Source organism: Bos javanicus, chromosome 29 (assembly GCF_032452875.1).
Source record: "Bos javanicus breed banteng chromosome 29, ARS-OSU_banteng_1.0, whole genome shotgun sequence".
NCBI lineage: Eukaryota > Metazoa > Chordata > Mammalia > Artiodactyla > Bovidae > Bos > Bos javanicus.
In genome coordinates this window covers 34,123,529-34,150,221 of record NC_083896.1, presented here as the reverse complement: position 1 = coordinate 34,150,221, position 26,693 = coordinate 34,123,529, and the positions used below count along the sequence as shown (strand labels likewise).

General features: G+C 46.6%; 1 protein-coding gene across 4 annotated transcripts in view; it reads right to left on the bottom strand.

The window, feature by feature from the left end:
* Positions 1–26,693, bottom strand: part of OPCML (opioid binding protein/cell adhesion molecule like) — a 1,065,415-nt gene that overhangs the window by 784,257 nt on the left and 254,465 nt on the right. The window lies entirely within an intron of this gene.

Genomic DNA, 26,693 nt, shown 5'->3' with positions numbered 1-26,693 from the left:
CAGTCCATGGGTCTCAAAGCATCGGACACAACTGAAGTGAATTGCATGCACACACACACACACACACACACACACACACACACAGAGTAATTAAGCTGCAAAGCTGGGATTTGAAACTTTGTGAGTCATCTGCAGAGCCCTCTAGGAGTAGGATAATTAAACTGAGAATAGACAGTTTGGATGTCCCTAAAATTCTCAACCATCCCTATGGTTCCTTCAACAAACACTTCTAAATCTCCAGCCCACTCCACCCACGGCCTGTCCAGCAGACACTGGCATCAGACGCCGAGAGGAGGCAGTCAGCTGGGCAGGCTGGTTCCTGCCCCATGGAGCTGGAGGCTTTAGCTCTAAGATGATACTGCGATCTATTTACTTCCCTCCAGCTGGGACAAAGCTCCCTTCTCTTTACACTTGAACGGTGATGGCAGGAAAAAAAGCCAGCTGTGACAAACTCTCTTCCCAACCTCCTTCTTGTATCCCTAAGGGAATTCCATCTCAAGGTGGTGACCATTTCCCCTTAATAACCAGCTACTCCACAAACGGGCTCACCGATTGCCTGCAAGGCTACCACACCCCTCCTGTGTGTTCTCTACTCTTTGGCCACAGCAGTGATGTAGGTCAATCATGTGTGATATTTTAACATCTAGATGAATTGCCCGTGAGCCTGGAGTCCATTACCTTCTCCATCACTACTGAATTCAAGCTAATGGTACCAATCCAATTTTCCCTTATGGATGGAGCTTGGGAGGGCATCAGAGGCAATGATGAGCTAGGAGACTCTCTGCTCTGGGGGGAAGGGGAGGGAGAAGAGGCTGGATACACTGTCACCAGGGCCCGGAGGAGCCCACATGGCATCAGGCAGTGAACAGGGACCCTCCAAAGGTCCCTAGCCTCCACACTTAGACATTCATAACTCAATACACTTTTGTTGCCATTCCGTCTTACCAGGATGGCTAGTGATTCCAAATATATTTCCTTTTACCAATTCCAGTTAAGCTATTACATCTGAGGAAAAGAAATTGACTTTGGCTGCTCTGCCTGTGTCAGCCCAAAGCCGTGCCAAGGAAGGCTGCGGTGTGAGTGGGGCAGGGGGCACAGTCCTCACAAGCCCTCCCCACCCTGAGCCCGCCTGCAGTCTGTGTCTCTGCCTTACAGGTGCCCCAAAGGGTCCCTGTGACCTCAGAGGGAAGGGGGCAGCCCTGGGTCATGTTGCCGGGACCCCCAGTCCCCCAGCTGCACTCACACGTCTGCCTCCACTTTGGAGACACGCTCTTCCTCGTGACACTCTGGCACGTAAATCATCTGTCAGCTGTGCACCCAAATATCTCCTTTCTCGTGATTTTGTCAGATCATCACCGCTAATAGGATGTTGAAATTCATAAATGCGTCTATTTCCAGTAACAGGCCTCTGTACTGCCAGCTCCCAGTTTGCAAAGAGAGGGTTTTTTGCTGGGACATGAGTCGAGCACATCTCAAGAGGGCACCTGCCTTCCTTGAATTGGGAGGTAATTTCCTCCTGGGAAAGGCTGCTGAGATCTTTAATATCGAGAGTTTAAATATATCGGCGGCTGTGAAGCTCAGCCAGCAAGCTAAGAACTGCTCAGAAAATCATGGGGTGTTAAAGCAAGGGGAGAAGAAACAGCAGTTCTCCTCCCACCACCCCCTCGCCTGAAGCTGGGATCCCCATAGCTTTGTCTGGAAGCCCCGTGCCCACCAGCACGGAGGGCCCTCTGCCTCCCCGACAGCTCTCTTCTCATCACAGGGAGCATTGGGGACCATTCATCAGAATCCAGGCAGAGATCTGGACTTAACCCCTCTGTCTAGGGCTTCCCCAGGTGCAGGAAGCTGAGCTTTGCGGCCACTGCAGAGGCAAGCCAGGTTGGGCTCTGATTCAGACAGTCACACACCCAGAGTCTGTCTCCTGCCAGGACCCTGGGGACCATTGTCTGGAGAGCTGGGCTGGGGGTTCTCAACTCCTTGGCTGAGATGTTCATCTTTATGAGGGGACTTCTGTCCTCGGGATGGGAGGGACCCCACTCATTAATTATAGCCGTGGCTCCGAGGAAGTGCTGAGGAGTCTGGCACTCACTGTTGTGCTGTGAGAACAGCTAATTACGTGAATACGAATGACCCCATCGCCAGCTTCCACTTCCACAGTTGCTGTGGCGACACTGTAATAAATGCCGCTCATTTGTAGGGCTCTGCATCGTACAAAACACTTTCAGATCAACCGTCCGCTTGTTGCTCCCAGGAACACGAGGGGAGGAATATGGCAGGCACCATCAGCCCGGGTTTACAAGTGGGAACAGCCCCCAGGGGAGAAAGCTGAGGTTGCCAGGGTCAACCTTGCAAGGTCACAACAGCAGAAGCATGTTAAAAACTGGGACAGGACCCCAGGTTTTCTGCTTCTGTTTCCAGCTCTCTTCTCAGTGCCCCTCAAGGAACTGGAACCTCAGGCAAGATTTTTCAGTTCATTTTCAGAGCCCACTCTGCTCCTGGGATGGGTGCTGAGCTGCCCGTAGGTGCCCAGTGAGGGGGCCCCATGGGGCCTCCCTCTCTGGGGCCTCCAGCCCCTATCTCTCTCCCTCACTCCATCTGGAAGCCCCTCCGGGGGCCTCTTGCCGCTGGCATCACGGGGCTTCTCGTGAATTTATGGAGGAAGCTTGGATGTGCAGGGCTCCTCAGCACACACTCGGGAGGCTTCACATGAAAAATGATCGCAGCGCACACACGGAGGCTGTTTAAAACCGTCACCGTGAAATATCCCTTCTCTGTTGCCTCTGGCTGGGCTGTGAGAGCAGGTCCGGGAAGAGGAAATCAGGGGAAAGTGACAGCCCTTAATTTCTGAAGCCAAATCTCCCATTTCTGCAGACTTTTTATGTGCTGAGGTCTCAATCAAAAGCTGAAGTATCCCCGGGGCACCCGTAACTCTTGGCAAGTTTCTGCACCTCATCCCCAAATGTCTTCTTCCAAGAAAAAGCGCAGAAAGCTACAAGAGGCTTCATCCGCAGGCCCGGCTGAGAGTGAGCCCCAGGCGCTACAGGGACAGCAAAGGATGCCCCAGGGACTCCGACTGGGCCTGTTCCATGGCCTTGTTGTTGCTGTTGTTAAAAGCTTCTGTTCCCAGGTTGCCTGGGGCAAGGTTACATCATTCAACCTCAGTTGAAATTATTCCGCTATCTTCACTCATGTACGCTAAGTCACCTCAGTCGGGTCTGACTCTGTGTGACCCTATGGACTGTAGCCCACCAGGCTCCTCTGCCCGTGGGATTCTCCAAGCAAGAACACTGGAGTGGATAGCCATTCCCTCTTCAGGGGATCTTTTCAATCCAGGGATTGAACACGGGTCTCCTGCATTGCAGGCAGATTCTTTACTGTCTGAGCCACAAGGTAAAAAGCCTGGGAGGCGATGAATAGAGGTTTCCACACCCTAGAGGCTCCGCCTTGTCACCACCTCCTCCAAGCAGCCTTCCCAGGCCTGCCCACCAGGCATGCTCAGTTCTGTTCACAAATCCCCAAACCCCTTCCTGCATGCCACGCATGTATCCTGTATCATCGGTCTTGTTGTGTGAAGACACAATTTCCTCACCTGACATGCATCGCCACTGCATGACTTTTCACCTGAGTCTCCAGAGCAGTGCCTCGACTATATCTGATATCTCATAAAAATTCTCTGCTAAGATTTTTATCCAAAACTGGGAAATAAAAGTTTAATTCATAGGATTATAAGATGCATTTGACCTGAACTTCTGCTTAAGGAGTCTGTGGGGCCCAAACAGTGCTGAGCAGAGTCTCGTGTGGAGAGAACTGTCAAGTGAAGAACAGGGTGAATGTCAGAAGTGCGGAAAGGTATCACTCAAGCCGGGTTCTGAGATTTCACGATGAAAATGTGGGCTGTCCTGATGTGCAAACATTAAACTGTAACTTAGAGAAGCTTTCTCCTTCTGGATCCAGGTTAAAACCTGTGTATTTCTCTTATTTCTGTCACGGAGTCTCTCATAGCACCCAGCTCAGGGCCCATACTTACCAGCAATAAGCTGAGTAACAGAGGCAGCGATGGAGACCATAGGCCCTGAAGTGGGATCTGCAGCCCCTCCACGGACCACCCTGTGACCTTGGGGGACCCATGCAGCTGACTGACAGCACAGCCTCCTTCAGGTAACACTGTTCCTCCACTCCATACAGATGAAAGGAAATGGTACATGGGAAGAACATGCAAGGAGGAAGCCCTCATTGGATCTTAGCTGGTGCAATTATTAAAAAAGGAAAGTAAGGAGTGGGCAATGGATTCAGTAGATTAATGGGACACAGGATGCTCCAGACAGTGTGAGAGGAGACCAGACAGCACCCTCACACAGAGCAGGGCAGGAGGACAAAGCACAGTTCATGTGGGCCCCCTGATTCACCCGGGAGTCTGGACTTCAGTGACCTTGAACATCACCTTACACTTCTGCAGCAGAAGGCATGATCCAAGAGGTCTAGATACTTGGCTTCCCCCTGGATGTCCTGCCGCCAGAGGGAGTCACCAGTGCTGAGCAGCCCAATGCTTGCTTCCCACAGAAAAAAGATGAAGCTCCTCTTTGAAAAGATGCACACAGCCTGGTGGAGCAAGCCCAGGATTTACACTGAGATGGGTTTTGAAATGTGTGGTTTCCTGATGGGGAACGGGGTCCCCAGGACAAGAGACAAATCTCGGAATTTCAGGACCTTCATTAGTCATGTGATTACCTCATGGGCTGATTGTGAGATGTAAATGAAATAAAAGAACATGGAACCCATTTGCTATATGTGACGCACACCAAGTCATGTCAATAATTAGGACTCAGAATGAAGAGAATATTAGGCTGTGAAAGAGATTCCAGCTTTGGGCCCCGAAGAGAAATTAGAAAACTCTTCTCTTCATTCCATCACATCACACACCACACACACACACACACACACACACACACACACACACAAAGGCTGCTGTCAAGGAGACATGGTAAGATCACTGTTTAGATTTATTTCCTTCTTTATGAAATCGTTTTGGACACCACAATCTTAGAAATATTTCCAGTAGGAGAGAAAAGGGAGAGAAAGAGGAGGGAAAAGAGACCCTCACAAAACAGGTCCAACTGCCACCAAGTGAATAAAATTACCTTCTAATCAAATGCATCATTAAAAGTACAGACATTAGAGCCTAGTGGTGACAGCTTTATGAGCAAGGCATTTGCAGTTAATTAGGATATACTGCCTTTGTAGTCGGGACTCTTCAGGGCACTGTGGACTCCTCTAACTAACACCTGCTTCTACTGTCTGGGCATGTGGTCCATTCTCCACGTTCACCCCTGGCCTGGTCTTGCAGGTGACCATGGGCAATGCCACCACGGACTATGCGGCAGCCAAGGTTCTTTCACAGAAGACCAACAGCAACTGCTGTGGGAATATATTTAGAGAAGTTGTGGACCAAAAGAGATGCTGCACTTCCTCCCAGACTGGGGAGACAGGGCGGGGAAGGGGGAGATGCAGCTGCAGTCCTCAGCTGTTGCAGCATCCTTTGTAGGAAGGCTGTGAAGGGGTTCAGGACATGCCACCCCAGAATACGCCACTTTCGTATACAAGTTATTTTGAGCTGAAGGCACTTGAGAAACAGCAGGTGCAGGAAGGGAACTGTGCCCTCCCCCTTCCTACCTAAAAAACGGGACATGACATTTCCCTGAGAAAATCTCCATGTACCAGGGATGGAAGAACATTCTTACCACGAGAGTCTGGGAGTTGGCCCCAAAATAGACCTGAACAAACGGACCCACTAAAACCACCCTTATCTTCCACTAATTTCCTCCAATGTTAGTTTCCTTTTCTCTGCCCCACAATTTTACTGTGCCTATCCCAAGTCCCCTGTTACTTTGTCTTATCATGTCTCCACAATTTATGGCTCTTTGTTAAAATGGTACAGAAATTCCTGAGTCTAACTACTTCTTTGGGGTTTTCACTTCTATGAAGCCCCCAGTTTCATGTAAAAGTATTAACATCAAATAAAATGTGTATGCTTTTCTCCTATTAATCTATCACTTGTCAGCTTAATTCACAGGCCCTAGGTACAGAACTTAAGAGGTGGTAGACATTTTTTCTTGTCTGCAGATAAGAACCAAAATGCCCAGAGTTGTCACCCGTCCAGACTACTGGCCAGCCTAACTTAGACAAGCCTCACAGCCCCTGGGGCAGCTGGGCATTCTGCTCTCCCGTCCCAGCCTCATGGTGGATAATTTAAAGGACTGCAGAGCTGAAAGTTCATGAGCACTGATGTGAAGAGGTGCAATGTTCCCAAACAGATGTTCCCTGATGGTGAATGTCAATGGGAATATTGTTACAAGAAAGAGCTCAGAATCATCAGCTGTCTGTCCTTAATGGAAGCTTACCTTGTTCCTAAAAGCCAAGTCTGAAGAGTCTAGTTCCTAAGATTCCTCAAAAATATCCCAGTTTCCTTTTTTTGTTTTTCTAATGACTAACAAAAATCTTTGGAATTTGCCCTAAAAACCCCTTTGGAACATAACATCGTGTCTCCGGGCAAAACCATACCAGCCATTGCAAAACTGACTTTTTTCAATCTATCCAAAATTTTAACCTAATGACTCATGGAATCATAAAAAAAAAAAAAAATGCAGGAAGTGAAGCAGCCCACCAGGTGTGAAGCCCAGAAAGCTAAGGGACACACCCAAGGGCACACAGGTCATTTAGGGAAGGCACAGAGCTGGTCCCCACGTGGCCCAGTCCAGTCCGTTCCCAGCTACACTCTGGGAACACAGAGCAACTGACTGCTTCCCTCCTCCTAAGGCTCCTGCGTATTGGGAGAGTTACTAAGTCAGCCTATATGCTCCAAGCTGAATAATGCTCGTTCTTCAGCCTTTCTTCCTGGTTTTATTCTCCAAACTCCCTAATCACCTTGGAATCTCTCTGAGCCATTTTCAGCTCTCTGACCTGCGGAGGGATCCACAAAGTCTGACAAAGCAGCGATCGTCTGACGGAAGCAATTGAAGCACCTGGAGGTCGGGCTGGGCCATTCCCGGTGTGGACATCCATTGCCATCTCCGAGGTCCTGCTCAGGGAAGGCCACATTTCACTCCAGCACCAAGCTAACAGCTGCTGCCGACATCTGTAGAGGCTGCTCGGTAGTTGAATGACCGACAGCAGTTATCAGGAGCTGTGCGCCCAGATAAGAGTAATCAAATCTCACACTTCGGGGGCTCACAGCTTTAGCTGGCCACCTCGGGGCTCCCAGAGAATTCCTTCCCACTGAACTGCACTATCTTTTGCTGCACAGAGTTCTGCACAATCGGGCAGCTGCATTTTGTGCTTTTGTGTTTTCCTCTGAAGAGCCCCCCAAAGGAAACTCCTGGAGCAAGGAACCCTCGGTAAGAGACCAACTCGGGCCATTGAGAAAATTGAGGCCAATGATTATTTATGTCGCCCTAGCAGCGCAGCTTCACCCAGAGGGAGGGAAACAAGGACCAAGACAGGGAAAGAAGATGCAGGAAGCAAGAAGGAGGAGCGAGGTGTGAACCTGACGTTTTCACTCAAGCCCAGTGTGGAACAAGGGACCCGGTGTCTGCAGCAGCAAGAGGCTCCCAGTGCATAGGGCTCAGAAGGGCCGGGACAGACTGCGCTGTTGGGAACCAGACCCGGCTCTTCAGCCCTCCACCCAGTCTCATGCTTGCACTTCTGCAGGAATAGAGATACCCACTGGGACCCAGAAGAACCTCCTCCCTCACTCTGACTGAATCTTCCAGCCATGGTCATGTTTGGTGCATCCTTCAGAATCTACGACAACCAGATGGGGAGCTGGGAGTCACAGGAGGCTCAGGCAGGACGAGCCGATCTATTGTGAGGTAAGGGGGTCAGATAAACCTACACTGAGGTACCTGCTGCATCAGAACATCCAGGATTACAAGGAATGAGTCCACTTCTCCAGGAGAGATGCTTTGAGAAACATCACACAGCACATCTGCAGGAAAGCTGCTTGCTGAAAACATGTCTCTAGAAGGGATGCATTTAAAAAGAGGACAGTCTATGATTCCATTGTTGCTTCTTATATAAAATGACTTAAAGTGAAGGAATTGTTGGTGTCGATAACCTTTGGCATCTCTGAGCTCCAGGATGGAGAGCCCACAGCATCCAGGATCTGTGTGTCCTGGTCAGGGGTGGGGGTGGCCCACAGGTCCTGGGTGACTGTATCCATGTCACCAGCTCCCTCTCCTGTGACTTACAAAGACATAGGCACCTTAACTGAGGACCTAGTGCACTCCGGCTGCTGTGCTATGAATGTCTGAGAGAAATGGAACTGTACAAGTGCCAGGATTAAAGCTAACCCAGGGACCGTGGGCTGAAGGCAGAAGGGGAAGGAGCATGTTCTAGACAGAGCCACTGGGGTAAGCAAAGGCCAGGATGAAGGCATGTGGACACATCTGGAGGTTGAATCCTTGGAGGCTGGGCTCCAGGGAAGCATGAGTTCCTGGGGTAAGGGAGGTATTGCCTGTTAAAATAGACAGGACAGTAACTGAAGGGCCAAGGCACTTGCAGAAGCAATCTTCCCATTCCATACCCCATCATCCTTTCTCTCTTATAACCATGGGACACAAGGGCTCCTAGCTCTGGCCACAGGGAGCCACGTGTCTGTTAAGGGAGAACACAGGTCAGACACGAGTGAGGGTGAGAGAGCACACATATCTAGTCCACTGGACCAGACTCATCAGATGCAGGACATGCCTGATGCTGGAGGACGGGATGGAGGCAGGGCCGGAAACAGGAGCTCATGTTTTTGGATGAGAAGATCCACTGTATTGCGTTATTACTACATGTTAGGTCCTGTGCTCAGCACATCACAAAGCAGCCTCATGCAGTCTTTATACAGATGACAGTGGACATGGTCAGACTCCTATATCACAGATGAAGACACTGAAGTCCAGGTAGATTCAACAACAGGCCCAGCATCGCACAGACAGCGAGTTTCTGATCAGGATGTTAACTTGGGTCGCTCAGACTATGGCCCACATCTGCCCACTGCCCACTCTGCCCTGTGAGCAATGGTGTTCTGGGATTTCCTTCTCAAAGACTGTCTTTTTAGCAATTCCATTATTGAAGTATAGTTAATTTACAATGTTGTATTATTTTCAGGTGGACATCAAAATGACTTGGTTATACATTTATACATATGTGTATGTATATATATATATATATTCTTTTTCAGATTCTCTTCCATTATAGGTTATTATGAGATACTGAGTATAGTTCCTTGTGCTATACAGTAAACCCTTGTTTTTTCATCTATTTTATATGTAGTAGTATTTAAAGTTAATCCCAAATTCTTAATTTACCCCCCCCACTTCCCCTTTGGTAATCATAATTTATTTCCTATGTCTGTGAGTCTATTTCCATTTAGTAAATAAGTTCATTTGTATCATTTATTTTTAGACTCCACCTGTAGGTGATATCATATATGTGCCTTTGTCTTTCTTTAACTGTACTTTGTACGATAATCTCTAGGTCCGTCCATGTTGCTGCAAATGGCATTATTTCATTCTTTTTATGGCTGAGTAATATTCCATTGCCTATATGTGCCACATTTTCTTTATCAATTCATACACATTCAAAGACCATCCTGATCAGAGCTGTTCTACGTGCTGGCCACTATCCACGTGGGGTGACTGAGTCTGTTAATGTGGCAGGTGCACACCGAGATGGGCTCTCAGTGCGAGACATATGCTGATTTCGAAGACTTTGTACAAAAAACGCAAAGAATATAAAGGATCTCAGTAAACTAATGTCACTTGTTGAAATCATATCTTAGATATACTGGGTTAAATAAATTATTACAGCTAATTTCACCTATTAACTTAAAAAAAATGTGGCTCTAGAAAATATGGAATCCTGGACATGGCTTGCATCATACTTCTCTTGGGCTGCACTGGGCTGGCTGGAAAGTGCAGGCTCGGGGGCTCCGTGTGGCCTGGCCTGGCCAAGTTGCCCTCCCTAAGGAACTAAAGATGCTGCTGAGAGAAGGGGTTTTCTCCGCTCCACGTCCAGGAACAGTGTTTCCATTTAAGTGAGGACACTCATCATCATCTCCCCCTCCCAGGCCCGGAGAGGGAAGAAAGACAGTCCTCTGTGTTCATTAGTTAATATTTGCCAAGTGCTTTGAAGATGAAATGTGGTACATAAATGCTAATAATGGCCCTGCACTGCCAAGGGCCTTTCATCTGGAGATTTCAAAGCCCCCATCGCAGGCAGGCAGCATTGTTCTATTACTGTAACATTAATTGTGCCTCATCGGGGTGCTGGGTCATTATCTTTCTTGCCATTAGGCCCAGGGAGCTGGGTAGAGAGAGAGTGGCAGGTAGCCTGTGGTCAAGGAAGAGCGGTGGCCATGGGTACAGGGAGCTCCTGGCTCTGCACCCAGACCAGGTCTCGGGCTGGGCTCACTGGGCACAGAGATGGGTCTTACAGGAGGGACCCTGCACACATTCCCTAGTCCACAGCTGCCCTGTGCTGTCTCTGCGGTGTTTCTGTGAGCTGAACACACCCAGGCTCCAGTAAGGACCAGTGGACAGAGCACTTTGGTGGAGGAGCAGTCTGTGCTGAATCTCCAGCCCTGACAGTGGGCGCCTCATACAGCCTGGGCTGGAACTGGACACAGCGCTTGGGTATGGGGTTCCACCCAGTCTCTCGCTAGGACCCCGTGTCTGCAGGCTGAGGTCCGAGGCGCATGCTGACATGCTCAGCAAAGAGAGCAATGTTGCTGCAGAGAGATGGGGGCTGTCCCCGCAGCCTGGCCTCCGGTGCATGGCACCTCAGCGCCCCGGGCACTGCCACAGCCAAGGCCACTTGGGCTCCCCTCCAGCAGAGGCCACCTGCCTTCCAAGTTCGAAAGAGCCAAAAGCAGGGTTGCCCACCAGGCACAGAGCTGCAGTGTGATACCACCTCTGAGCAGTTCCTTTATGCTAATGATGCCACCAGGAAGTCAGACAGTGTGAGATGACTCAGCTGGGGTCCCCCCACTCAGGAAGGGTGGCTGGAGATGCTTCATCCCTCTCACCAAGGGAGAAAGTGAGGGGCAGACGAGCTCGGGACAAGAACAACTCAGAAGAGCCTGGAGTGATAGGCACCCCACTGCTCGGGGTTGAGGGGAGGCAGACGTGTGCACACCAGCTTGTATAAGAAGGAATAAAATGTGCCGTTTCAGATTGGGTAAGTTGAACATTACTAATTAGGAAATTACTTAATTATGGAGAAGAAAGAGAAGAAAATAAAATGAAGGTAGTTTTGCCCTGGAGGGGAAAAAAATCGTTGATTTGCTAAATCAAGGAAATGATTAGATTCAAACATTAAATAACTGGAAACAGCAGCAACAGAAGCACTGGAACACACACCCTACCCAAAGCCTCTGCTCACCCCCCAACATATGCTCCCTTCCTGGAGATGCCTCTGGTCTGGAAGGGGCAGGACCCCCTCACCCTCTGACGTAGGGGGCCAGAAAACCAGGTTCACTCACCTGCACCTGCCTCATGCTATGGCACCTCTCCGTGATGTTTACTCATCACCTCTAGACGAATTTTAATCCCTGCCCACCAGGTACAGACTCTCCCCAGCCCAGGCTCAGTCCCCTGCTTTCTTCTCATCACCCACGACCCTTCAGCTAGGTTGCAAACCCTCCCAAGCAGTTCACTAGACCAGGCAGCACTGTTAAGGTGCCTCCCTTCTACCTGGCCTCCATTCTATAGAAGAGCCCCGTTACAGACCAAACCACCAGCAGCCTGCCCACCAGGACAGGACTGGACACAAAAAATTCAGCACACCAACAATCTTTCTAAAAACATGATGGGGAGAGCCTCTTTGCACTTCTGTATCATGGCACTGACCTGGCTCCAGGACTCCGCTCCCTGTATGCTGACAGCTCCTCTTTCTCCAGCTAAGTCCTACCTTTAAGGCCTCTGTTTCCATTTGCCGCCGACATATATTCACAGACCACCTCCAAAACACATTGCCCTCACCCCTCTCCCCTTCTGCTCACCCAACAAGTGTCATGTTCCCGAACCATTACACCTCACATGCCTGCCCCACACCTTAGCAGCTGTAGGATGTGCATTCATTCTTTTACCCCCAAACTACAGCAGTGTTCCCAGGATTAAGAAACTTAGTGGGTAAACAGTTCAATTCTTTCATAATAGGAACACTAACATGAAGAGTTCAACATTCATTTAAGGTATATTTATTAAACCTTTATTATATGATGGACACCACGTGCATCAGGCAGGGATGTTTAGTCACTGCCTTCACACTATTCACAGTCTACTGCAGGACTGTGAGGCAAACAGGCTTAGACAACGTGATCGTCACTAAAGCAGAAGGGGCAGGCATCCATGCAAGCATCCATGAGGGCACTTAACAGGTGGTAGTTCAGAGACATCTCTCCCGAGTTGACGATGCAGGAGCAAACTACGAAGCAAGAGAACAGTTCCAGGAGGAAGGCTGGGCAGGGCAGCAGTGGGCACACTTCAGGATGATGAAACCTTCTGTGCAAGGGAAGGATGCACAGGGGTCTGTGAGGAGCCCAGGGCAGGGAGAGGACACGGAACCAGTTGAGGCAGAGAAACTCGGACTGGGCTTGAAAGCCATGAAGTGCTTCACATTTCTTACACAAAGTAGTCAGAAGTCTTTCCGTTTGTTTCAATGTTTCAAAGCAATTATAGTATTATAATTGTGTTACATAAAAAAAAAAAAAACTTCATGACATTATAGAAAATAGATGGATAGTGTTAAGCCTGAAAACAGGAAGAAGACCAGTTAGGAAAGTATTTTCCATTTCCAAGAAAGAAGTTATAATGATGGTACCACTGGGGATAGTCAGAGAGGACAAAATTTTGTGAAGCAGGAAGAATCACTGGGGCCTAGTAGTCACCATAACAGTGGTTGATATGGAGGACAGGATAGGTAGTGATGTGAAGTGACTGCCAGCCGTTTTGGGTGGGACACCACACATTACATCAACAGCGATGATTGGGACCAAAGCTTAAGACTAGAATGAAAATAGAGGGAGATGACGATGCCAGCTTTTGTACAGATGAATTTAAGGGATGGAAATTGAAATGCCAACATCTAGTAGAGTTGCTTATATAAGTCTAGGGCTTAGGAGGGAGTTGGCACTTGAAGCCGCATTCATAGAACAGATTCCATAAGCCTGCTATCCAGAGTGAGAAGAGAGAGACTAAAGGATACCCTGGAAGACACCAGCAACGTGCTTTAAAGGAAGAGCTCAGGAAAGTAAGAGAATGCCAGGAGGAAAAACCTGGTGCTACGTTTCTTAGGCAAGCACTCGTTTATTCAATTAAACGTCAATTGTACATCTGGCATGTGAGTTAGGCACTTGGGTTAATGTGTTTAGCACAAAGACACGATTTCTATCTCCACTGAATATGTAGTGTGATTGGGGGAGATGAAGATTGATCAAATAATTACATACATGTACATTTTTTTTTTTTTTTTTGCATACGAAGTAATGAAGGAGACCGTGGAGCTTTGAAGAGAAAAGAGAAGGACTGGTTGTGAAATCAATGCTGGAGAGATGTAAAGTCACACACAGGTGCTGGACTGGGCTCTGGAAGCCTCTTCTAATTTTGCTGGGAGGAATAGGAGTGGACAGGGTGTGAGGAAGTCAGAAGGCCGCATCTTAAGGAGCTCCTGGGATGGGGGCTGGAGAGTCCTCTCTACAAAGAAGCAGGACTGGATAGTTAAGGGAAGAGATTTTTGCAAAGATGGGAGAGGCTTGAGCACATTCTTGTTTTTTTGAAGAAAATGACTGAAGAGATGATTTTGAAAATCAAATGCCACACATGCGTTCATGAATGGGGTGAGTGCCCCATGAGGTAAAGACTCCCTGGAAGCAGAATGAGGGATGGGAGGATGGGAGAAAGGCTGCAGACACACTTGTAAGTGGGAGGTAGGCACAGAACTTGAGAGCATTCATACCTGATGACGTTTCTGCGAATGTGGGGCGAGGCCATCTGTTGAGAATGAGAAAAGGATACATGGGAAGCTTAAAGGGAGTGGCAGAGTGCAAAAATAGTCAGTGCAGAGAAATACCAAGATGCGTCAAGGGCACGCCTGACCTAAAACCAGTCTCCACGTGTAAACGCTTTTCCAGCAGTGGTGCTCAGAGTCCTGGCTGTAAGGAGGCTTGATGACAGTGAACTCAGAGGTGAAACTTTTCAAGCCACTTGTAAGAAGGTGAGCTGAGAACTTCTAAGATGGATGGAGAATTAAGTGAGACCAAGAGGAAACCCACAGATGTGAACAAAAGGGAGTGGCCCAAGGATTAGAGTTTTAGGTGTGATGGAAGATCAAGAGCCCTAGAAGGAGGGAATGACAGGATAAGAGAGAGGAGCTGAGGGTTATAGAAACTTCAAGCAATTTCAAGGTCCACGGTGTGGACAGGAGAGGGAAGATGAAGGTCTCTGGAATTCAGGAGATATCATAGATGTTCCACCTGGCTGGATGTGAACATATCTTGGGAAAATAGCAGTATCTCATTATCTAACTATCTCGTTATCTAAAAGCTACAGTATTCCCATTAGTTGTGCACAGATGTGAGAGTTGGACTATAAATAAGGCTGAGTGCCGAAGAATTGATGCTTTTAAACTGTGGTGTTGGAGAAGACTCTTGAGAGTCCCTTGGACTTCAAGGAGATCAAACCAGTCCATCCTAAAGGAAATCAACCCTGAATATTCACTGGAAGGACCGATGCTGAAATTGAAGCTCTAATACCTTGACCACCTGATGTGAAGAGCTGACTCATGGGAAAAGACCCTGATGCTGGGAAAGACTGAGGGCAGAAGAAGAAGGAGAAGAGAATGAGATGGTTGGATGGCATCACTGACTTAATGGACATGAGTTTGAGCAAACTCCAGGATACAGTGAAGGACAGGGAAGCCAGGCATGCTGCAGTCCATGGGGTGATAAAGAATCAGACATGACTTGGCACCTGAATAACGACACTATCCAACAGTGTAGAGTTGTTTAGGCACACAATCTACTTCCTTCTGTGGAGCCCCCTGGAGTTGAGGCAGCCAGACCTCAGCAGGAGCAGCTGCCAGTCTGTTCCTGGGGACCCTGGGACAGACAGAACTTTGTGATGGCCTCCCCACTCTGAAAGAGATATTTTACAGCAGGGTTGTGGCAACCGAGACAAAGACAGGGGAGGGCAAGCTGGCAATGTCACCACCCGTTTCTGATCTTTCTGACAGTTCATATATTTTAAACTTCACCTACTGGAGCTGTCAATTCAGTGTAGACTCCCTCTGAAGATGTGACTAGAACCAGACAGCTCCATGGCGCTTCCCTCATCATTAAGCAGTTCTACAGCACGTTAGAATGTTAAAGCACTTAAGGACTCTGCTTATTAATGTTTCCACGTAACAATGCCAGGAGGCAGTCCAATCATCTGAGCACGATGTGTGGGGAGGGGGTGAAGAGGAAATGGACCCTGGAGAGGAAAGCTCAGGGCTTTGCCAAGAAGCAGCAGCAGCACAGACACTGCCAGCCCTGAGCTTGGAGACGCCACTTAGCAACCCCTAGGATCCCTCGTCAGAGCCACGGAGGAACCAGCCAAGTCCCTGAATTTGGCTTAAAGAGCATCCTTTTAGCACTTATCTTCCCTGCACACAAGATATGCTCAAGAACATAATGAAGTAGCAAACACAACTAAGTAACCCCAAGTCCCTCTGAGGTGACATGTTTCTTGTTCTAAAAACTCCTTTAAGCTTTACACTCGTGATGTGTGCCCTTTTCTGTGTCTCTGTTATAGTTCAATAAAAAGTTTAAAAAAACAACAACAACAGAGTTTTACAAAAGAGTGGTACTTTCAATGTGTTTGTACAATAACCCATAATTCTATATCAACTGAAGTATCAATCTTGGGTTTAAGAGAAAGAAATTTTTGCTTAATTGAAGCAGGAAGAGGAATGGGAAAAAAGGAAGGAATTAAACATAAAGTCTTTTGGAAAATGCAAATTTTAACATAGGTCATTTTGATGGTAAAGGAGAGGGAAAGAAAAAAGAATCACCCTCGTCTTAGCTCCATTAGACTGAAAGAATGCGGTGTTTATACTGAAGGAGAGGTTTCCTTAATTAGAACTTTTTCAAGCTCATAAAAAGGGCATCTGGAAGGAAAGAAAACATTTTTTAAAGAGCAAAGAAAGAACGGGTCTTGACAGGTCTTCTTTAATTTAATCACCATGACTCTCATTAGCAACAAACCTCTGGGATTCAGAAGGGCTGCAGGCCCTAGAAGGACTCCATTCCGTTTCTCATCCCTGGCGCCCCAGCCAACACCACTGCCCGCCTCCCACTGCTGATGGACACGGCCACTGGAAATTAGGGAAGACTCTGTCCTTCAAGTACAGAACCCATGGGCACTCTGCAACACTACCAGGTTTTTATGAGGAATTCTATGTTCAAATGGTAGCAGTGATTTAGTCGCTAAGTCATGTCTGACTCTTTGCAACTCCATGGATTGTAGCCCGCCAGGCTCCTCTGTCCAGGAGGTTTCCCAGGCAAGAATACTGGAGTGCATTGCATTTCCTTCTCCAGGGGATTTTCCAGACTCAGGGATTGAAGCTGGGTCTCTTGCATTGCAGGCAGATTCTTTACTGACTGAGCCACTAGGGAAGCTATATATTCAAATGTTTGTTGCTAAAGGAAATGAGAAAGGAAATTTCTCACCAAAGGGAGGAACTTTCAAGGGTGCTCAGTAAAACATGTTTCCAGAAAGAGGGCCACAGCGAAAGACCCACTGCAGAGACTGCTTAAGAAGCCTTGAATTTGAACATGAGCCCTTGTGCAGGGCAGAAAAGCAGGGGCTGGGGAGGCAGAGTTGGGGACACAATGGAGGCCTTTGCATCCCAAACAGATGAGCATTTGTAGGTATCAAAATAGAGCCTACCGTGAGCTGTCAACCTGAGATGGTGGGAATTCCTGGTCACTGCTTCTTTCTGGCACTTGTTAGACAGGAAGAGGGAAGCACGACCTTTCAGAATCTGTTAGAAAGCAGCAGGCCACTCCTGATGAGAGACACTCATCCCCTCTCTGCACAACGGGAGGTGACAGAAAAAGGCACAGAGACCCCAGCTCTGACCATCTTCCTCTACCCTCTACCCTCTACCCTTCAAGTGTCACCCCAGGACCAGATCTGGTTTTTTATTTTTGGAAACCCTAGCAGAGTTTTTTTTTAGGAGGTTTGTGCCAAGAAGGCAATGTGATGGTCAGATTCACGACTTCCCAGAAAAACCAGTATTAAAGAGTTTGCTGAGGTTGTATCTTGAAGACCCTAAATGCGCAGGGTATTGAATGTGCCAAGCTCCTTCCTTGGGCCTCCTGACATGGGGGCGGGTGCTTGTCTGACTTCCTAAAAGAGCAACAGGGCCTCTGGTTGCCCCAGGATGGTGTGCAAGGCTGTGCTATTAAAAGATGAAGTTATTTCAGACTCTGCAAGGTGGTCGGGTAGATGCCAATCCCATCCTCTGAGATTATGCTGGGCAGCGCTGGCCTGCTCTCACAGCTGTTGTGCAGGCAAGCTTCCACCCAACCCTGCAAGGGAGCAGGCTTTCAGGAAAGCTGCAGCCTCAGGCAGGGAGATTTCTAGAGGGAGACCAAGAACGCCTACCCATTAAAAATCTGTGCAGCAATAGGAATTTCATTTTTTTTTAATAAATTATATTAGGTACCAGCAAGGTTAATCTATTAAGACGTCAAAATTCATTCCTAATGGGCAATACACACACGCATACACACAGCTATATTCTCTACTAAAATATGAGACACAAGATAGACCAGAAATATAAATAGGCGGTACGATTCAATCTCCAGTAAATTTCTCATAATATGTAATATTAACGTTTCAGGCAGTTTAGGTATCATCTAATTATGGGGTTGGTGAAGCTTCAGGAAAGCTATGCAGTGGAGTTCAGAATCACATTTCCTTTTCTTATAATGTGTATATTTGGTTTATTTTCCAACTTGCCATTGCTTGGCGCTCTTGTAAATTAAGCTGTCACCCATCGGAGACTGGAATGCTGAGCTGGAGGCGGGCAAACCTCTGGAGGAGCTGGTTTTGATTAACTCTGTTCATTCAGGGGGCCTCAGCATCGCCCCCAGAGTTTTCAGTCCCAAGGATTTCTTGCAGCAATCTCATTAGTATTAGCTATCGGGCTCTGCTCCACCAAACTTCCCTTGTGGCTTCTGGCCACCCTGCACGCCAGTGGTTCAGCCTTTTCTCCGTCCCCTTAACCCTTCCCTGACTCCTGGAAAGCAGATCATGTAGGAGGGGATGTGGTGGATTTCATAGTGAAGCAAAAGAAACAGAGACAATGCAGACCTGGATTCTATGCAAGAGCCCTGCTTTCCTCTTATACTGAGTGTGCTTTAGAATTAGAGCTGGAACGCATGAAGATGTGGAGTGAGTGGCCAATTTCCTACTCCAGAGCATCTTCCCGACCCAGGGATGGAACCTGTGTCTCCTGTGTCTCCCGCACTGGCAGACGGGTCCTTTGCCACTGAACCATCTGGGAAGCTCGATAATGTGATTAAAGATGAAAATAATGATATGTAATCTTTGGGGATGCCTGTCATATGTCGATATACTGCAAGTCACTTCCTCACAACATAGCAGAGCGTATAAACTAGTGATATCATTTCAAATAAGTGAAAAAGAAAATAAACAAGTCAAACAAAGCAGGGGAGAAAGAAGCAAAGGAGCCGAGTTTAGTCCAGGGAGGTACTTATTTAAGGTCAGGACACATGCCCTTCCTCCCTTTCCTCCCTCCATCCCTTTCACACACTTGCAATGAGGAACAACCATGCTCCATACGCTGTGGGCAAAAGGCGCCCAGATGAACGTGATGTTGGCTCCACCTTCAAAGACCTGTGATCAGTCCGGCAAGAGCAAGGCCTTAATCACTAAGAATTAGGGTATTAGAATTACCAATGAACATCAGAGAAGGGGGATTAATTCCTCGAGGTTATTAGGAAAGCTTCAGACAGGAAGGGGGAGGGACAGCTGAGGCCGCGGGAGGGTATGTGTGGCCCCATTAAAGCCAGGACAGGGAAAACAGGGTCTGAGTTTGGTCCGTTGCCCACCTCGACCTACTGGGATGTTTTTGGTTGTTTATGGAGGAAGGAGTCAGTGGGGATGAGATGGATTGGGTAGGCTGGGTCAGGACACAAGGACATCAGGTGCCATGCCAAGGAATTTGGGTCTCATCTCCTAAGGCTGGTGGGCTGCTGTCTATGGGGTCGCACAGAGTCGGACATGACTGAAGCGACTTAGCAGCAGCAGCAGCAGCTCCTAAGCATCTGAGATGCTTCAAAGGGGAAAGGCAAAGACGAGGTCTCTAGAAAGGAGACTTGGGCAGCAGACAGAGACTGGGATGGAGAATTGTCTGGATGCTGGTGCCCCTCTGGGAGTGGCAGGCAAAGGAGATGAGGATGAGAAGAAGGGAGGGCGAGGGGGGAGATGATCTACATGTGCTCCTCAGACTGTATAATGCTGGAGTTGTGCTGGGCAGGAGGGAGAGGAGTCCGTGGTGAGCAGACAGCCTCCCCTTGGATAGCTGGGCATCTGAGGACAGCTGCAGGGAGGTGGCTCTAAGCAGAGGGGACTTAGTCTCCATCCCACTACCTCGTGGGGCCCCAGAAGACCCTCATAAGAAACAGTAAACTAACTATACATCTGACAAGTCCATCCAATACAGCATGGAGTTCAAAAAAGGGAAGATCCCCCTCACAGACAAAATAATAGGCAGGAAAGTCAAATTAAAAATCTACCTTGATTCAAAGGCATGAGCGACTTTTTTTTTTTTAAATTCACAGTAGTAATAGGATATAATGAAGATTTAAGCTTTAAATATAACCGAATACCCATCTAATTAGGAGAATAAAATATGAGGAGTTGCTGTGCCATCAATATGCTAATGGAAGTCAACTCTGCCACCTTCTCTCCTCACTCTGATTCAGCTTATCCATGAGGGCCTGGGCTGGCGAGTAGCCTGGATGGAAAAGTGAGGCTCACAGTTGGGCTGTAAATACTTCAACAGAGTCTCCCTGCCGTGGTTAGGGGAGCGGGCTGGGGGAGGTGATGATGTCACTCGGGGAGAGTCAGGACCCACGGAGTCCTGATGGTGCAGGTGAGGGATTTGTTCTACGTTCTGAGGCTCCTGGAGGGAGAAGAGGCCCCCTCCAGCCAAGACTTTATTTGGGTCTCCTTGGTTTTCCTTTCCCCCACTTTTGACTTGAAAAAAAAGCAGAACTTTCAAAAGACATAATAAACTTATCTATTTCAAGAAAGACATCTTTATATTGGTAAGAAAGACAAAACACAAATAAGAGTTTTGTTAAAAAAAAAAAAAAAAGGAAGAAAGAAATTTACAGTGAAGAGGCTACACATTTTTTAAAAGCAAGAAAAAAAAAAAAAAAAACCTGAAACTTGCCATTAAAAAGAGGTGATTGACAAACACATGAGAAAGTGCAAAGGATTATTCAGAGAACAAGAACAAATGGCGTGCTGGCATGGAACCCTGTGGGAAGACAGACGACACAGCTGCGGCCCCACACTCGTCACGGGGTGGACACCTTCAAAACACCCATCTCCCACGGCTGCCAGGAGAACAAATCATTTAATGGGTATTTTATAAAACTAGGATTTCTGTACAGTTTTTGGTCCACACTTTCCTTTTCTTATGCCAGGACACTCAATGGAAATCATTCCAAGTCATCTAGCCTACTTTGAATTCTTCGTTTCAAAGGCTGCATAAATTCCCTTGCTGTTGTTGTTGTTGTTATTGTTGATGTTGTTCAGCCTCTTAGTCATGTTCAACTCTATATGACCCCATGAACTGCAGCACGCCAGGCTTCCCATCTACCCTGTCAAGTGGACAGTCTTTACTTTTTGCTACTGAAGCTGTAATAACTTAATCACAAATATATACTCTTAAGTATATGATTTTTATTTCTATGGAATACCTTTCAGAGTCTTCCAAGGGTAGGATTACTGGAGCAGTTCCCATAGTCGTTGTATTTTTAGTTTCAACAGGAGTTGCTGATTAGAGGTGTGACGTGTAACTACAAAGACCACAGCTGTCTGGGCTCCAAGATGGCTCTGCCACTCATCCTGAACTTTCTGTGCTTCAGTTTCCTTCTCAGTAACGCTGGGATATGATAAAACCTTCCTCATAAAATCTTTTTACAATGATTAAGTGATATATAGATACCCTGGAGAAGGGAAAGGCTACCCACTCCAGTATTCTAGCATGGAAAATTCCATGGACTGTATAGTCCATGGGGTAGCAAAGAGTCTGACATAGCTGAACGACTTTCCCTTTCACTTCATGTATAGATAATCACAATGGTGTGATCACTCTCCTAGAGCCAAACATCCTGGAATGCAAAGTCAAGTGGGCCTTAGGAAGCATCACTACGAACAAAGTTACTGGAGGTGATGGAATTCCAGTTCAGCTATTTAAAATCCTAAAAGATGATGCTATGAAAGTGTTCACTCACTAGGCCAGCAAATCTGGAAAACTCAACTGTGGTCACAGGACTGAAAAAGGTCTGTTTTCTTTCCAATCCCAAAGAAAGGCAATGCTAAAGAATGTTCAAACTACCACAAATTGCACTCATCTCACACGCTAGTAAAGTAATGTTCAAAATTCTCCAAGCCAGGCTTCAACAGTATGTGAACCATGAATTTCCAGATGTTCAAGTTGGATTTAGAAAGGGCAGAGGAACCAGAGATCAAATTGGCAACATCCGCTGGATCATGGAAAAAGCAAGAGAGTTCCAGAAAAACATCTATTTCTGCTTTATTGACTATGCCAAAGCCTTTGACTGTGTGGATCACAATAAACTGGAGAATTCTTCAAGAGATGGGAATACCAGACCACCTGACCTGCCTCTTGAGAAATCTGTATGCAGGTCAGGAAACAACAGTTAGAACTGGACATGGGACAACAGACTGGTTCCAAATAGGAAAAAGAGAATGTCAAGGCTATATATTGTCACCCTACTTATTTAACTTCTATGCAGAGTACATCATGAGAAACACTGGGCTGGATGAAGCACAGCTGGAATCAAGATTGCCGGGAGAAATATCAATAACCTCAGATATGCACATGACACCACCCTTATGGCAGAAAGTGAAGAGGAACTAAAGAGCTTCTTGATGAAAGTGTAAGAGGAGAGTGAAAAAGTTGGCTTAAAGCTCAACATTCAGAAAACGAAGATCATGGCATCTGGTCCCATCACTTCATGGCAGATAGATAGGGAAAGAGTGGCAGACTTTATTTTTGGGGGCTCCAAAATCACTGCAGATGGTGACTGCAGCCACGAAATTAAAGGATGCTTACTCCTTGGAAGCAAAGTTATGACCAGCTTAGACAGCATATTAAAAAGCAGAGACATTACTTTGCCAACGAAGGTCCATCTAGTCAAGGCTATGGTTTTTCCAGTAGTCATGTATGAATGTGAGAGTTGGACTATAAGGAAAGCTGAGTGCTGAAGAATTGATGCTTTTGAACTGCGGCGTTGGAGAAGACTCTTGAGAGTCCCTTGGACTGCAAGGAGATCTAACCAATCATCCTAAAGGAGACCAGTCCTGGATGTTCATTGGAAGGACTGATGTTGAAGCTGAGACTCCAATACTTTGGCCACCTGATGTGAAGAACTGACTCATTTGAAAAGACCCTGATGCTGGGAAATATTGAAGGCAGTAGGAGAAGGGGATGACAGAGGATGAGATGGTTGGATGGCATCACTGACTCAATTGACATGAATTTGGGTAAACTCCAGGAGTTGGTGATGGACAAGGAGGCCTGGCATGCTGCAGTCCATGGGGTCGAAAAGAATCAGACATGACTGAGCAACTTAACTGAATTGAACTGGACAAGACATGGGTTCCATCCCTGGGGTCAGGAAGATCCACTGGAGAAAGGAATGACAACCCACTCCAGTATTTTTTCCTGGAGAATCCCATGGACAGAGGAACCTGGTGGGCTATAGTCCAAAGAGTTGAAAAGGGTCAGACATGACTGAAGATAAGTGTGTATATAACTATATATACACAGTGTATATGTGATAGTGATGCCTCATTCCAGTAAATATACCATAACCTTTGTAATCATTATTCTTTAAGGAAAAGACACTGGATACTATCATAATAACCCATTTTTACTCTTTACTGTCCATTGTATACACCCTTGGCAGTATGTGGAATGAGACTAGGTAATATATGGATAGGATTATTTTAATGCTATTATTTATTACAATATACTAGGAAAAAAGATACCTATTTCCATTTATAGCAGCATATAAATTTCTTTTAAAATAAATTTAATTAAAAATACTAAGTTCATTAAATTAGGAAGTAAATGTATTAATAGACGTTATACACAAATATGGCAAAAAATATGAAGTTTGGGAATGACTGATACACTGTATTTTTTCACACATTTTTTCAGTTTTAATGAGACAAAATTGACTATGAGTTTAAACTGTACAGCATTATGATTTAATTTAAATCTATTGTGAAATGATTACAATACTTTAGTTAACATTCATCTCACACAGATACAAAAAAGTTTGTGTTTTTGTGTGTGATGAGAACTCAGAATCTACTCTCATAACAATTTTCAAATATATCACATGGCAGTGCTAACTACAGTCATCAGGCTGCTCATATCTTAGAATGCTAATCATCTTATAACTGAGAGCTTGTTATTTTTGACCATTTTCATCCAAAACCTGTCCACCCTATTCTCTGCCTCTGGTAACCAGAAAGTTTCTCTTTTTCTATGAGTTTTACTTTTAAGCTCCTACATATAAGTGAGACCATATTATATTTGTCTCTGAGTCAGTTTATCAGCAGTGTTGCTGTTGTTCAGTCACTCAGTTGTGTCCATCTCTTTCTGATGCCATGGACTGCAGCATGTCTGGCTTTCCTGTCCTTCATCATCACTCAAAGTTTGCTCAGACTCATGTCCATTGATTTGGTGATGCCATCCCACCATCTCATTCTCTGTGACCCACTTCTCTTCCTGCCCTTAATTTTTCCCAGCACCAGGGGCTTTTCCAATGAACTGGCTTTTCACATCAGGTGGTCAAAGAATTGGAGATTCACCATCAGTCCTTCCAATGAATATTCAGGGTTGATTTCCTTTAGGATTGACTGGTTTGGTCTCCTTGCTGTCCAAGGGACTCTAAAGACTCTTCTCAAGCAGCACAGTTCTAAGGCATCAATTCTTCGGCACTCAGCCTTCTTTATGGTCCAACTTTCACATCCATATATGACTATTGGTAAAACCATAGCTTTGACTAGACGGATCTTTGTCAGCAAAGTAATGTCTCTGCTTTTGAATGAGACATTCATTCTGTCTAGGGTTGTCATAGCGATTAGCTATGATATAGATGATTAGTGATGCTGAGCACCTTTTCATCAACCTGTTATCCCCTCATACATCTTCTTTGGAAAAAATGTAAATTCAGATTCTTTGCTCATTTTTAATTGGATTGTCTTTTTTTTTATTTTGCTATTAAGCTGTATCAATTCTTTATATATGTTTTGAATATTAAGCCTTTATAAGGTATATGGCTTGCAAATATTTTTTGAATTCTGTAGGCTGTCTTTTCATTTTTCTGATTATTTCCTTTGCTCTGCAGAAGCTTTTTAGATTGATGCGACCCTCACTGGTTTATTTTTGATGTGGCTGTTTGTGCTGCAGGTATCATTTCCAAAAACTCACTGCCAAGGTCTATGTTGAGAGGCTTTATTCCTTAATTTCTTCTAACAGTCTGATGGATGCAGGTCTTAGATTTAAGTCTTTAATCCATGTCAAGTTAATCTTTGTGAGAGGTGTAAGATAGGGGTCTCGTTTCATTCTTTTACATGTGAATATCCAGTTTCTGCACCACTGTTCATTAAAGAGACTGTCTTCTCTCCATAATGTCAGCTCCCTTGTCAATACGAGTTGACCATACATGCATGGTTTATCTCAGAGCTCTAGTATTTTGCATTATTATCATGCATCGGTTCAGTTATTCTCTAGATACTTGTTGCAAAAACTTCCTCTGGGTAGATTCTATCAACTAGTACCTGCACCAAGGGGATTCCACCCAGTGGTAGGTTGGTCAACAAGATTTCCAGAAAAAAAAAAAATGAAGAAGAAAGAAAGCTCTGAAGTGTGCTGTTTGCTGATTTCTGTGAGGTAAATACTCCCACCAGGGCCAATTTGAAGTTACCAGTGTTTTAAACTGACCTGCCAAATTCCTGAATATCTACCAGGCAGCTCCCTACGGGCTCCTGTGAGCCAGCTCCCCAGTACCATGTCAGGCTTAACTGCTGGAGGCAAGATTTCAGTAACTGCGGTGGGCTACACCAGGTGCAAAAACGGCATTCCGGATTCTGTGAGCTGCTTTTCTATCTCAATGATCTATAGTTTCAAAAATGTGCCAGGAGTGATCAGTCCTGAGTAGGGGTTCAAGTGTTTAGGAAAAGAACTCTGAGGAAAGGTCACCCCATGAGATGATCTCTGCCTTACTGTGCTTTGAGAAAGAGCCAAGGTTTCATGGAAACACGCCTTTCTGACACCAGGCATAGAATGCATGATAACCAGTGGTTTTGTACCTGTCATCTGTGCCAGGCCCGTGTGGGGCCCATCCACAGACGCCCAGTCCTCTCTGCTCTGAAGCAGAGCCCTTGAGCCCTCAATCGCCATGTCCATGTGGCTGGAGGTCCTTCAACTCCTCAATATCTCTCTCTTCTAATCCCAGGGTCTGGAAGACATACACACTCAGCAGATGTTTGTTGGGGGGCAGGGGATGAATAAACCAGCATCTCTTTAATTAACAGGACTGAAGAGATTCTCTTGTTTGACTCTCTAATTTAACAGACTAGAAACCCCAGCTCCAGTGCAGGTGGTGATCTTTCCAGGGGTTCCCCACTCCCGCGTCGCATCGGACAGCAGTAAAGACCCGGTGTCTAATTCTCAGTGTCCTTTCTTGCATTCGTCACAGCACAGGGCTCACTTGTAGTTTGTGACTTGGTCCTCCTCCTGCAGGAGTATCAGCCTTTCTGTAATGTGTGCCATCTGAACACTCAGCCATCCAACCACAGAGAGCTGGACACCTATTCTACCCCAGGGGATCTGTCCTTCCTTCCTTCTCTCCTTCCTTCCTCCCTAACCTCCCTTTCCCTTCTTTCCTCTCTTCATGGAGATCAGTCTCGTGGAACACCTTAGGGACAATTTCTGGAAAATACAAAACCAGGACTGTTAAACCTGCTGATTATTGGAAAAGCTCCTCGACCTTTAGATTTGCTGTAGGATCAGACCTGGGCTGAGTTAAGAGACATTATGGAGTCAGTCGGTGGCTCAGGAGGGAGTGTGGCCCCCAGGGTCCCCGTCCTTCTGCTGCTGTGATAGCCACTAGGAGTCTCGTGTTCTGGAGCCCCACTCCAGGTCCTCAGGCCTTGGCGCACACACGCCGGTCACTGGCACAGCCTGCCAGCCCTGGTCCTTGCATCTGAATGACCTGAAGCCTGGGAAGGCCACCCATCAAGGTCAGTACAGAGGACAGAGACCCTGCATCCCTGTGAACGGGGCGCAGAGGAAGGAACAAGTGA